Source organism: Rhinatrema bivittatum, chromosome 10 (assembly GCF_901001135.1).
Source record: "Rhinatrema bivittatum chromosome 10, aRhiBiv1.1, whole genome shotgun sequence".
Lineage (NCBI taxonomy): Eukaryota > Metazoa > Chordata > Amphibia > Gymnophiona > Rhinatrematidae > Rhinatrema > Rhinatrema bivittatum.
In genome coordinates, this window is record NC_042624.1 from 126,290,243 (window position 1) to 126,303,143 (window position 12,901).

General features: G+C 52.0%; 1 pseudogene; it reads left to right on the top strand.

Moving 5' to 3' along the window:
• Positions 1-870: 870 nt before the first annotated feature.
• LOC115100235 lies at positions 871-12,255 on the top strand (annotated as a pseudogene).
• Positions 12,256-12,901: the final 646 nt, after the last annotated feature.

The window sequence follows — 12,901 nt, forward strand, 5'->3', positions numbered from 1 at the left end:
TTCCCGCAGGATGCAATGCGGGAAACCTCTGCCGGTCAGCGGCGGAGGTTTCCCGCAGGATGCAATGCGGGAAACCTCTGCCGGTCAGCGGCGGAGGTTTCCTGCAGGATGCAATGCGGGAAACCTCTGCCGGTCGGCGGAGGTTTCCTGCAGGATGCAATGCGGGAAACCTCTGCCGGTCGGCGGAGGTTTCCTGCAGGATGCAATGCGGGAAACCTCTGCCGGTCGGCGGAGGTTTCCTGCAGGATGCAATGCGGGAAACCTCTGCCGGTCGGCGGAGGTTTCCTGCAGGATGCAATGCGGGAAACCTCCGCTGACCGGCGGAGGTTTCCTGCAGGATGCAATGCGGGAAACCTCTGCCGGTCGGCGGAGGTTTCCTGCAGGATGCAATGCGGGAAACCTCCGCTGACCGGCGGAGGTTTCCTGCAGGATGCAATGCGGGAAACCTCTGCCGATCAGCAGCGGAGGTTTCCCGCAGGATGCAATGCGGAAAACCTTTGCCGGTCGGCAGAGGTTTCCTGCAGGATGCAATGCGGGAAACCTTTGCCGGTCGGCGGAGGTTTCCTGCAGGATGCAATGCGGAAAACCTCTGCCGGTCAGCGGCGGAGGTTTCCCGCAGGATGCAATGCGGGAAACCTTTGCCGGTCGGCGGAGGTTTCCTGCAGGATGCAATGCGGGAAACCTCTGCCGGTCGGCGGAGGTTTCCCGCAGGATGCAATGCGGGAAACCTCTGCCGGTCGGCGGAGGTTTCCTGCAGGATGCAATGCGGGCTGGCATCGCAATCGCCCTTCCGGGGTCCTCGCTCACTTTCCGCCGACAAAGAAAGAAGAAATGAGAGAAGTGAAGCAGCGCCCCTCCTCCTCCTCCTCCAGGACGGGGGGCCGGGCCGCTTACCCTTCAGCTTCCGTACTTCCCGCCCACCCTCCTCCTACCCCTGTGCTTCCGGTCTGTCTCCCCTCCCGTATTTCCGGTTTCTGTCCCCCTTCTCCCGTAATCCGCTCTCCGCCTCGTACTTCCGGTCTCTGTCCCCCTCCCCCCCCGTAATCCGCTCTCCGCCTCGTACTTCCGGTCCCCTCTCTCGTACTTCCGGTCCCCTCTCCCTTCCCAATGTCCCCGCTGCGCTTCTCGGCCAACCTGTCCTGGTTGTTCCGGGAGGTGCAGGACCTCCCGGGGCGGCTGCAGGCGGCGGGAGCTGCGGGTTTCCGAGCGGTGGAAGCGGCCTGGCCCTACGCCTGGGAGGCGGCGGCGCTGCAGGAGAGCGCGGAGAGGGCCCGCGTGCGGCTCGTGCTGCTCAACACCCCGCCGGGTACAGCGCACGCGCGGGGGGCAGGGTCGCTATAGGAGGGGGGAGGGGGGGGGAGCAGGGAGTGGGAGAAGAGTTTATGGTATTTGGGGGAGGGGTGCAGGGTGGGTAGATGATGATTGGGGAGTGGAGGAAGAGTTTATGGTATTTGGGGGAGGGGTGCAGGGTGGGTAGATGATGGTTGGGGAGTGGGGGGAAGGGTTTATGGTGTTAGGGGGAGGGGTGCAGGGTGGGTAGATGATGGTTGGGGAGTGGGGGAAGAGTTTATGGTATTTGGGGGAGGGGTGCAGGGTGGGTAGATGATGGTTGGGGTGGGGGAAGAGTTTATGGTATTTGGGGAGGGGTGCAGGGTGGGTAGATGATGATTGGGGAGTGGAGGAAGAGTTTATGGTATTTGGGGGAGGGGTGCAGGGTGGGTAGATGATGGTTGGGGAGTGGGGGGAAGGGTTTATGGTGTTAGGGGGAGGGGTGCAGGGTGGGTAGATGATGGTTGGGGTGGGGGAAGAGTTAATGGTATTTGGGGGAGGGGTGCAGGGTGGGTAGATGATGGTTGGGGTGGGGGAAGAGTTTATGGTATTTGGGGAGGGGTGCAGGGTGGGTAGATGATGGTTGGGGTGGGGGAAGAGTTAATGGTATTTGGGGGAGGGGTGCAGGGTGGGTAGATGATGGTTGGGGTGGGGGAAGAGTTAATGGTATTTGGGGGAGGGGTGCAGGGTGGGTAGATGATGGTTGGGGAGTGGGGGAAGAGTTTATGGTATTTGGGGGAGGGGTGCAGGGTGGGTATATGATGGTTGGGGAGTGGGGGGAAGGGTTTATGTTGGTAGGGGGAGGGGTGCAGGGTGGGTAGATGGTTGGGGTGGGGGGTAGAGTTAATGGTATTTGGGGGAGGGGTGCAGGGTGGGTAGATGATGGTTGGGGAGTGGGGGAAGTGTTTATGGTATTTTGGGGGAGGGGTGCAGGGTGGGTACATGATAGTTGGGGGTGTGGAGCAGGGAGTGGGGAAGAGTTTATGGTATTTGGGGGAGGGGTGCAGGGTGGGTATTTGATGGTTGGGGAGTGGGGGAAGGGTTTATGGTGTTTGGGGAGGGGTGCAGGGTGGGTTTTTGATGATTGGGGAGTGGGGGAAGAGTTTATGGTATTTGGGGAGAGGTGCAGGGTGGGTAGATGATTGGGGAGTGGGGGAAGAGTTTATGTTATTTGGGGGAGGGGTGCAGGGTGGGTATTTGGTTGGGGAGTGGGGGAAGAGTTTATGGTATTTGGGGGAGGGGTGCAGGGAGGGTATTTGATGGTTGGGGAGTGGGGGAAGGGTTTATGGTGTTTGGGGGAGGGGTGCAGGGTGGGTATTTGATGGTTGGGGAGTGGGGGAAGAGTTTATGGTGTTTGGGGGAGGGGTGTCACATGGGGGAGGGGTATATGGTGTTTGAGAGATGGGGGCTGTGGGTTAGTGGTTTGTGCTTTGCAGAGTACTGGTTATGTCCACTCTAGTAAGGAGCATTTCTACCCAGCTTCTCTGTGCAAATGGAGCAGAGCAGCAGCACATGGCTGTCAGGATCAGCACTAAGGACCCAAGTGGGAACAAGAAGCAAGGCAGTCAGCCTAACTGCTCGCTGGATCAGAATAGGGACTGACCCCAAAGGCTACTGCGAGGAATACTTTTATGAGTGTGGGAAGATTGTGCGTGTATGTCTAGATACAGATATGTGTATGTAAAACCTTTATATCCTTGAGAGTAGCGTTTGTCAGGTCCCAGGCTGTGCGAGGAGGGTGTGTGTGTGTGTGCTTTCTTTGGGTCAGTACCTAAAACCCTGTGGTTCCAGACAGCATCGGTCCATGAGGCAGAGGGCATGGTGTCGGTCTGGTTTCCAGCTGGGATAAGGAGGGCATGGGGGGGAAATATCCTCCAGTGCATTTCAGAAAATGTCAGAGTAGGTTATTTACTGTCACTGATGGGTTCCCCCTCACTAATCCTTGCACTTGGCACTACCTGGTGATGCCTGGTTGTATGTGCAGAGCTTGTGTGCAAGTGCATAGAGCTGGGCCAGGCACCCAGATCGTTCCCTTGCTTGCTAACTCTGTTTCTCTCCGTGCACTTCTTCTCAGGTGACCTGGAGAAGGGTGAGATGGGTTTAGGTGCTGTTCCGGGGCGCCAGGAGGAGTTTCGGAAGGGTCTGGCACTAGCTGTAAAGTACGCAAAAGCATTGGACTGCAAGAGGTACCAGTCTCTAGCTCTCCTTAGGAATGCACTGCTGTACCTCTGACATCTCATTCCAGAATGAGATACTGACTTGTGCAGGGCACCTCAGATAAGCAATTAATCCAACTGGCACATTTCCCTTTAGCACCAAACAGGGCAGCTATATCAGTAATACCTAAACTGGGCCGATATTTAACCGCCCCGGCCTCCTATCTTCCGATCTCATTACTGAACTTCCGCAGAAAGATGCAAAGATTATGGCAAATCGATTGGGAAGCTCATACCCAGGTGGATTGGTGAAGGGTTTGTTAAAGGGCGCTATTCGATAACTAATGTCTGCAAAATCATAGCCTCTCTCGAGTACAGCAAACACCGTCTCTGCTTTTCAGTCTCCATACAGAGAAAGTATTTGACAGGCTGGAATGGGATTTCATGTTTCAAACCTTGCATGCCATCTTATTCCATCTACACAACAGTTTAAAAAATCATTAAAAGCATACCTATTTCAGAAAGCATACGGTCCATTTATAAATTCTCAAAGTTAATATTCATTTACTTTCTTTTTACAATCATTTTTTCTTTGAGCTATAATATAGACCCAATTTAGTTTATGTTTAATTTTGCAGGGCATGACTGTCTTTTTAGTTTTGTATTGTTTTATGATTTTTTTAATTTTCTTTTATTTATCTTATTATGTATGTTTGCTGTGAACAGTTTTGATTCTTTTTGAATTGTAAAGGCGGTATATAAACATTTTTAAATAAAATAAATAAATAAAATTGCAGTAGAAGGGCTTTTTGAACGAGCACTTGCTATTTATTCTATCTTTGGAACTCTTACTTTGCAAAATTAGGGAAAACAAACAAAGAGAATGAGAAATACGTTGAGAAAAAGAGAGGATATTTCTGTGGATATGAGACTTGCACTCATTGCCACTTAGGGCCCATAGTGAGATTCTCAATGACTTTTAAAGACCAGATTCAGGTGTGACTTATCATAAGTTTTGGGAGAGGTAAAGAAAAAGACACGTTATAGTATGTATCCTTGAAATAGGGAGGGAATGGGGAGAGGGTTGTGAGGTGCTGGCAGCAGCAGGAGAAGCTGTTCCACCAGCCCTACTCTCCTGATGCCTGGGCCGGAGAGTAAAGGAGAGAGACAGGCCCCCAAGTCTCAGCTATTCTGGGCACTGTGTAATTTGGGAGATAGTTGGGGATAAGGCATTTCCTTTATATGAGTAACAACTGTTCTTGTTCATACCCCAGATCAGTCCAGACAAGTGGGGTTTTGCCTCCCTACCAGCAGATGGAGGCAGAGAATAAAACTTTTCAGGCACTGCTACATATCTGAGAGCGCCACCTGCAGTCCCTCAGTACTGATCTGTACCCAAGCCAAGATGTAGACAAAGTCAAAAGCTAACCTAACTCCCTCCTCTACATGATCAGGGGAATAAAGGAAGAGGCCTTATGTCCACAGCAGGGATCAAAACCCCTGAAAGTTAACAATATCGACAGGACTTTTCAGTATGATACACATACCCGATGTATCGGTCTTTCAATAGGGCGAGGCTCTGGACTGATCTGTGCTATTCCAGGAACGAAAATTAGCACCTCTACCAGCAGATGGAGATGGAGCAAATCACAGTATGTAGACTCCTGCAGTGACATCAGCTTGCCAGTATCCTCTGTCTCCAGACGTTGGGGGACGTACATCTCCCTACTCGGGATTGCTTTAGATTTTAATAGGAGAAATTAAAAAAAAAAAAAATTTAATCGCCCCTCTCGCCTGCATTGATGCCAAATGGTCCCTCCCCCAGTTGAGAATTCCTGAGGTGATTTCTATGGTCTCTCAGATGAGTGCCTTGGTCCTGTAGCTGGTTTTTCAGCTGGCATGGGCTTAGCTGCTTGGACAGCTGAAAGGCAGCGGGTTCAGGAAGCTGAGCACAGCAGCAATGGCAGATGCCATCTCCTCCCGCAGCTGGAGACAGTCTCTGTACTCGGCTGGGAAGGCTGAGCTCAGGTAAGTTTAAATTTAAAAAAAAAGGCGGAGTAGAGGAGTTGGTAGGACTTCCTCCAGTCTCCGTGCGCTGTTCCGACTCCCGTGGGGGTTAAGGGTACTGGGTGGGCTAAGCCTTGCTGTTAGGCTTTTTCTGTGTGCTGCATGGTAGGCCGCAGCGGTGTTTTCGTGCGCTTTTCTGTGCGTTCGCTGCCCTCTACAGGATGTTGGTCTGCGTAAGCGCGACAGGCTGTCCTCCGAATTGTGTGCCCAGGTTCTTTTGGGCATGCGCGCACATTCTAACAGACTGTGTGCCCAGTGACAGTGCGCTTAGTTTTGCAGTGTATGGTCTTGGGACGCCTAACTTTTGAGCCCCTAAATTGTTTCAGCGTGAATTCAGCTGGACGCACGATGCACCTCTTCAGTCGCCTGTTAAATGTATTGATGGACTGTTCCCTGAATGTACCCGGATCAGTCCAGACTCCTGGGATTATTCATCCCTGCCAGCAGATGGAGACAGAGAAAAGCCTCGCTGACGCTGCCTGATAAGCCCTGGTGCCACCTGCAGTAGATCAGTATTGGGGTTGGGGGCCGTCTGCGAGCGGCAGTCGGCCCAGGGCACTTGGTCAGCGGTAGAAGCCTCGTGGCCTATCAATCGGTGGAGACCAGAGCTGTGCGGCAGGCACTTTGAGCCTTCCTCCCTCTTGTTCAGGGTCAATCGGTCAGGGTTCTGTCAGACAATGCAACGACGGTAGCTTACGTCAAACGTCAGGGCAGCACCAAGAGCCAGGGGATGGCCCTGGAAGCTCAGAGCTGTTTTTCTGGGCGGAACTGTACTTGGTTCACTTAGCTGCGTCTCATATCGCAGGCTTCGACAACATCCAGGCCGATTTTCTCAGTCGTCAGAGCTTAAATCCAGGCAAGTGGGAATTGGCGTAGTCCGCAATGCGGCTCATCCGGAAGACGTGGGGTTGGCCTCACATCGATTTGATGGTGACTCGGCTCAGTGCGAAAGCTCCTCGGTTTTTCAGCTGCAGGAGGGAGTATGGGGCCGAGGGGGTCAACGCTCTGGTAGTGCCTTGGGTGATCCTGCTTTATGTTTTCCGTGGCATCTAGTGGGCAAGGTGTTACGCCGCATAGAGAAGCACCCCGGGAAGGTGATCCTAGTAGCTCCAGAGTGGCCGCATTGACTGTAGTGCGCTTCGGCCTTCCTGTTATATGGTTATGTTCAGTTAACCCCTAAGTTTGATGTAAACCGGCCTGATATGAAGCTTGTCATGAAGTTCGGTATAGAAAAATGTTAAATAAATAAATAAATCTCATCAATCTAGTTGTGGATGGTCCACTTTGCCTCAGTCATCTTCCGGATCTTCTCCGTCAGGGTCCTGTATTTTCTGACCAGGCAGATCGCTTTTGTCTAGCGGCTTGGCTTTTGAAAGGCGTTGCTTGAGGTGAAGAGGATATCCAGAGCCGGTGATCACTACGCTTTTGCAGGCTAGGTGGCAGTCTACCTCCCTCTCATATGGTTGGGTTTGGAAAGTGTTTGAGGCCTGGTGTACCGACCGAGGGATACAGGCGGTTCGTGCCTCGATATCTCACATATTGTCTTTCCTACAAGAGGGTTTAGCTAAAGGCCTTGCTTTTAATTCTCTTAGGGTACAAGTAGCACTTCCCTGCTACTTCTCTTAGGGTACAAGTAGCAGGGAAGATTGAGGGTTACTCCTTATCTTCTCATCTGGATGTACAGAGGTTTCTTCTTCAGGGAGTTAAGAATTTGCGTCCTCCGGTGGGGAAGGTCTGTCCCCCCTGGAACCTTAATCTTGTTCTGCGATTATTGTGTGATGCTCCATTTGAGCCAATTCGGAGCGCGACCCTTAAGGATTTTGACTCTCAAGGTCGTTTTCCTTGGTGGCCACCTGTTCCGCCAGGAGGATTTCTGAATTGCAGGCTTTATCGTGCAGGGACCTGTTCCTTCAAATATCTGATTCTGGAGTCATGTTGTGTACAGTTTCCTTCCTTTGTCTCGAAGGTGGTCTCTGCCTTTCATGTTAATCAGACTGTCGAGCTCCCAGCGTTTACAGAGTTGGATGATTCTATGCAGCATGCTTGGGAGCTTAAGCTGTTGGATGTCCGCAGGGCCTTGCTTCATTATCTCAAGGTTACTAATGATTTCAGACGGTTAGATCATCTTTTTGTTTTATGGAGCGGATCGAAGAAAGGTGCCCATGCCTCCAAAGCAACTATTGCTAGGTGGCTTAAGGAGGCTATTGGGTCAGCGTATATTCTCAAGGGCCGTCAAGTTCCTGAGGGTTTGCGGGCCCACTCGACTCGGGCGGCTTCGTGGGCGAAGGTCCAGTTGGTGTCTCCAGAGGAGATTTGCAGGGAGGCGACTTGGAAATCGCTGCATACTTTTGCGAGGCATTACCGATTGGATTTGGGAAATTCGGGTTCCTGGTCTTTTGGTGAAAGTGTCTTGCGAGCGGGGCTCTCCAGGTCCCACCCTCTCTAGGAAGCTTTGGTACATCCCAGGAGTCGGGTACGTACAGGGAAAAGAAAATTGGTTCTTGCCTGCTAAATTTCGTTCCTGTAGTACCAACGGATCAGTCCAGAACCCCCCCGGGTTGGAGGGGGAGAGCCTTCGGCTCAGCTATAATCCTTTCAGCATACTTCTGTTCTTAGTTTGTTCATACATTACAAGTTTTTTACAAATTTTTAATAAAGTTTTCGGCGCATAATATTTTTTGGCTTGGGTACAGATTAATACTGATCTACTGCAGGTGGCACCAGGGCTTATATCAAGCAGTATCAGCGAGGCTTTTCTCTGTCTCCGTCTGCTGGCAGGGATGAATAAACTCAGGAGTCTGGACTGATCCGTTGGTACTACAGGAACAAAAATGAGCAGGTAAGAACCAATTTTCTTATGCCGCCAGTGAGTAGAAAACCTAAGCCCCTTTCTCTTTGTGCTATCTGTCATATCCGGGCATCTCAGCCTGGAGTGCCTTCTAACATGCGTCAGCACTGCTTAGAGGATCAGGGAGAAATTATCTTCCTCTGACTTTACTAAGCCTGATGATGGCCTGGCTAAGGACATGTCCAGAGGAATGCCTGATCTTGGAACTCCCTTGACCTTTTCTTCAGCAGGGGATGGCAGCTCAGTGGGCGCCACACAAGTGCCTCCTGGTTTTGGCATGGGTAGAATTATTTTTCAAGTATTGCAGTCCTCAGCGCCATCCAATCCTGTCAGGTTAGATCCTCAGGTGGTGGACTCTCCCGCTTCTGCTACTACGTTTAAGTGCTGAAATATTCCTCGTTTAGCTGTGGGTATTCCCGACAGGAATCCAGAGGGCTCTGATGATGAGACAGATCCTGACTGTCTGGAGGATGGGAAAATTCCTCCCTATAGGACTATATTGCGGTTCTCTTATAGAGATGAACTACCGCCCTGATTTCCCAGACTTTGAAGATGCTGGGAGTACCTGGGGCAGATTCCATGTCTGAGTCAAAGAAAAATCAGAACTGCAGGTTTCACAGCCTCTGCCATCTGCTGGAGACAGAGAAATACTGAGGAACTGCAGGTGGCACTGGGGTTTATGAGGCAGTGTCAGTAAAACTTTCTCTGTCCTCCATCTACTGGCAGGGATGAATAAACCCAGGAGTCTGGACTGATCCAAGGTACTACAGGAACGAAAATTAGTAAGAACCAATTTTCCTTTATGTTACAGTGAGGGATGAGATTAGAAGTTGGGGATGAGATCGGACGTCAGGGGTGTCATGTTACAGTGAGGAGGATGATGGTCGGACGTCAGGGGGTGTCATGTTACAGTGAGGAGGAGGAGGTCGGATATCAGGGGGGGTCGTGTTACAGTGAGGAGGAGGAGGTCTGGATATCGGGGTGTCATGTTACAGTGGAGGAGGAGGAGGTCGGATATCAGGGGGTGTCGTGTTACAGTGAGGATGAGGGCGGATGTCAGGGGGTGGTCATGTTACAGTGAGGAGGATGAGGTCGGATATCAGTGGGTGTCACGTTACAGTGAGGAGGAGGAGGTCATATATCAGGGGGTGTCACGTTACAGTGAGGAGGAGGAGGTCAGATATCAGTGGGTGTCACGTTACAGTGAGGAGGAGGAGGGGGTCGGAGATCAGTGGGTGTCACGTTACAGTGAGGAGGAGGAGGGGGTCGGAGATCAGTGGGTGTCACGTTACAGTGAGGAGGAGGAGGAGGTCGGAGATCAGTGGATGTCACGTTACAGTGAGGAGGAGGAGGTCAGATATCAGGGGGTGTCACGTTACAGTGAGGAGGAGGAGGTCAGATATCGGGGGGTGTCGTGTTACAGTGAGGAGGAGGAGGTCGGATATCGGAGTGTCATGTTACAGTGAGGAGGAGGAGGTCGGATATCAGGGGGTGTCGTGTTACAGTGAGGATGAGGGCGGATGTCAGGGGGTGTCATGTTACAGTGAGGAGGAGGAGGTCGGATATCAGGGGGTGTCGTGTTACAGTGAGGATGAGGGCGGATGTCAGGGGGTGTCATGTTACAGTGAGGAGGAGGATGAGGTCGGATGTCAGGGGGTGTCATGTTACAGTGAGGAGGAGGAAGAGGTCAGATATCAGGGGGTGTCATGTTACAAGGAGGAGGAGGTCAGATATCAGGGGGTGTCATGTTACAAGGAGGAGGAGGTCAGATGTCAGGGGGTGTCATGTTACAGTGAGGAGGAGGAAGAGGTCAGATATCAGGGGGGTGTCATGTTACAGTGAGGAGGAGGAAGAGGTCAGATATCAGGGGGTGTCATGTTACAGTGAGGAGGAGGAAGAGGTCAGATATCAGGGGGTGTCATGTTACAGTGAGGAGGAGGAGGTCGGAGATCAGGGGTGTCATGTTACAGTGAGGAGGAGGAGGAGGGTCAGATATCAGTGGGGTGTCACGTTACAAGTGAGGAGGAGGAGGAGGGTCGGAGATCAGGGGTGTCATGTTACAAGTGAGGAGGAGGAGGTCAGATATCATGGGTGTCACGTTACAGTGAGGAGGAGGAGGTCGGATCTCAGGGGGTGTCACGTTACAGTGAGGAGGAGGAGGAGGTCGGAGATCAGGGGTGTCATGTTACAGTGAGGAGGAGGAGGAGGAGGTCAGATATCAGTGGGTGTCACGTTACAGTGAGGAGGAGGAGGGGGTCGGAGATCAGTGGGTGTCACGTTACAGTGAGGAGGAGGAGGGGGGTCGGAGATCCAGTGGGTGTCACGTTACCAGTGAGGAGGAGGAGGAGGTCGGAGATCAGTGGGTGTCACGTTACAGTGAGGAGGAGGAGGTCAGATATCAGGGGGTGTCACGTTACAGTGAGGAGGAGGAGGTCAGATATCAGGGGGTGCCGTGTTACAGTGAGGAGGATGAGGTCAGATATCAGGGGGTGCCATGTTACAGTGAGGAGGATGAGGTCGGAGGTCAGGGGGTGCCATGTTACAGTGAGGAGGATGAGGTCAGATATCAGGGGGTGTCCCGTTACAGTGAGGAGGATGAGGTCATATCAGGGGTGTCCGTTACAGTGAGGAGGATGAGGTCGGATCTCAGGGGTGTCACGTTACAGTGAGGAGGATGAGGTCGGAGGTCAGGGGGTGTCAGTTACAGTGAGGAGGATGAGGTCGGATATCAGGGGTGTCATGTTACAGTGAGGAGGAGGAGGTCAGATATCGGGGGGGGTGTCGTGTTACAGTGAGGAGGAGGTCGGAGATCAGGGGGTGTCATGTTACAGAGGAGGAGAGGTCGGAGATCAGGGGGTGTCATGTTACAGTGAGGAGGATGAGGTTGGAGGTCAGGGGTGTCATGTTACAGTGAGGAGGTTGAGGTCGGAGGTCAGGGGGTGTCATGTTACAGGAGGAGGAGGAGGTCGGAGATCAGGGGGTGTCATGTTACAGTGAGGAGGATGAGGTCGGATGTCAGGGGGTGTCATGTTACAGTGAGGAGGATGAGGTCGGAGGTCAGGGGGTGTCATGTTACAGTGAGGAGGAGGAGGAGGTCGGATATCAGGGGTGCCATGTTACAGTGAGGAGGATGAGGTCGGAGGTCAGGGGGTGTCATGTTACAGTGAGAGAGGTCGGAGGTCAGGGGGTGTCATGTTACAGTGAGGAGGATGAGGTCGGAGATCAGGGGGTGCCACGTTACAGTGAGGAGGATGAGGTCGGAGATCAGGGGGTCACGTTACAGTGAGGAGGATGAGGTCGGAGGTCAGGGGGTGTCACGTTACAGTGAGGAGGATGAGGTCGGAGGTCAGGGGTGCCATGTTACAGTGAGAGGATGAGGTGCAAACCGTGTGTTCCTAAGCAACTGTCTGCTTCCACCCCTAGTTTACTGTAAAGTGTGTGCTAGTTCCTTTTTAATTACTAGCGCCAGCATTTGGGTTGTAATATGAAACAGACTTTCATATTGGGGGGTGTGCTGGGTACTTCTAGGCGACCCAGACTGGCCACTGTCAGAGACAGGATGTTGGGCTGAAGTGACCTTTGGTCTGACCCAGAATGGCACTACTTGTGTTCAGATCCCACTCCCATATCCCCCACTGGAGCAGGTTGTGCTGATGGCTGCGTTCAGCAGGATTCTTCTGCCCCTCACAGGATACACATCATGGCAGGACGCGTCCCTGCAGGAGCGGACAGAAATCTCTAGCTGCAGAGATGGAAATGACTTTTGTGGAGAATCTGAAGTTTGCTGCTTCTGTCTTACAGCAGGTAAAGAGGCGCAAGGCCCCACCATGGCCTCTCTGAGCCCCTGGCCTGATTAATAAGAATTTCCAGGTGCATCTAGACTTGCTTCCTGTGCATATTACACCCTGTGGGCTCCAGGAGGAGGCACTGTTTGCACAGTGCAAATGTTTAGCAGTGAATTGAAGATCATACTCATCATATATCCTGACTTATGAGTAAGGTTCATTCTTGTCAGGATAGGTGCAAAATCAACCCATTTGGAGATCTTACCCCAAGCAGGCTTGGTGGACATAGCCGAGAGGAGTCTGCTGTCTGTGCTCAGAGTCCTGTCTGATTTATTTTTGTAGCGTGCTAGAAGGTTGTATAGTGTTCTACGTCAGCAGTAGTGGGCAGAAAAGCTGGTGAGAGGACACACATGATGTAACTAGGGAACATAAAAGCAGCTTAGCATTGCAGTGTAGCTGAGGTGATGTCCCTGGAGACCCTTACCAACTTCAATGTATTAAAACATGTTTTCCTAGCGTGTAGCAGATGGACTCAGGACCAATGGGTATAGTGTGCTCCGATAGCAGTTGGAGACGGATCAGATTTCAATCTGACGTCAGCCTAGTACATAGACCCCTGCAGGAAGTGCAGCTCTTCAGTATTTTCCGTCTCCATAGCAGTTAGGGACTATCTGCTCGCTCGCACAGCGTTATAGTAAATTTTACAAAGAAAACCC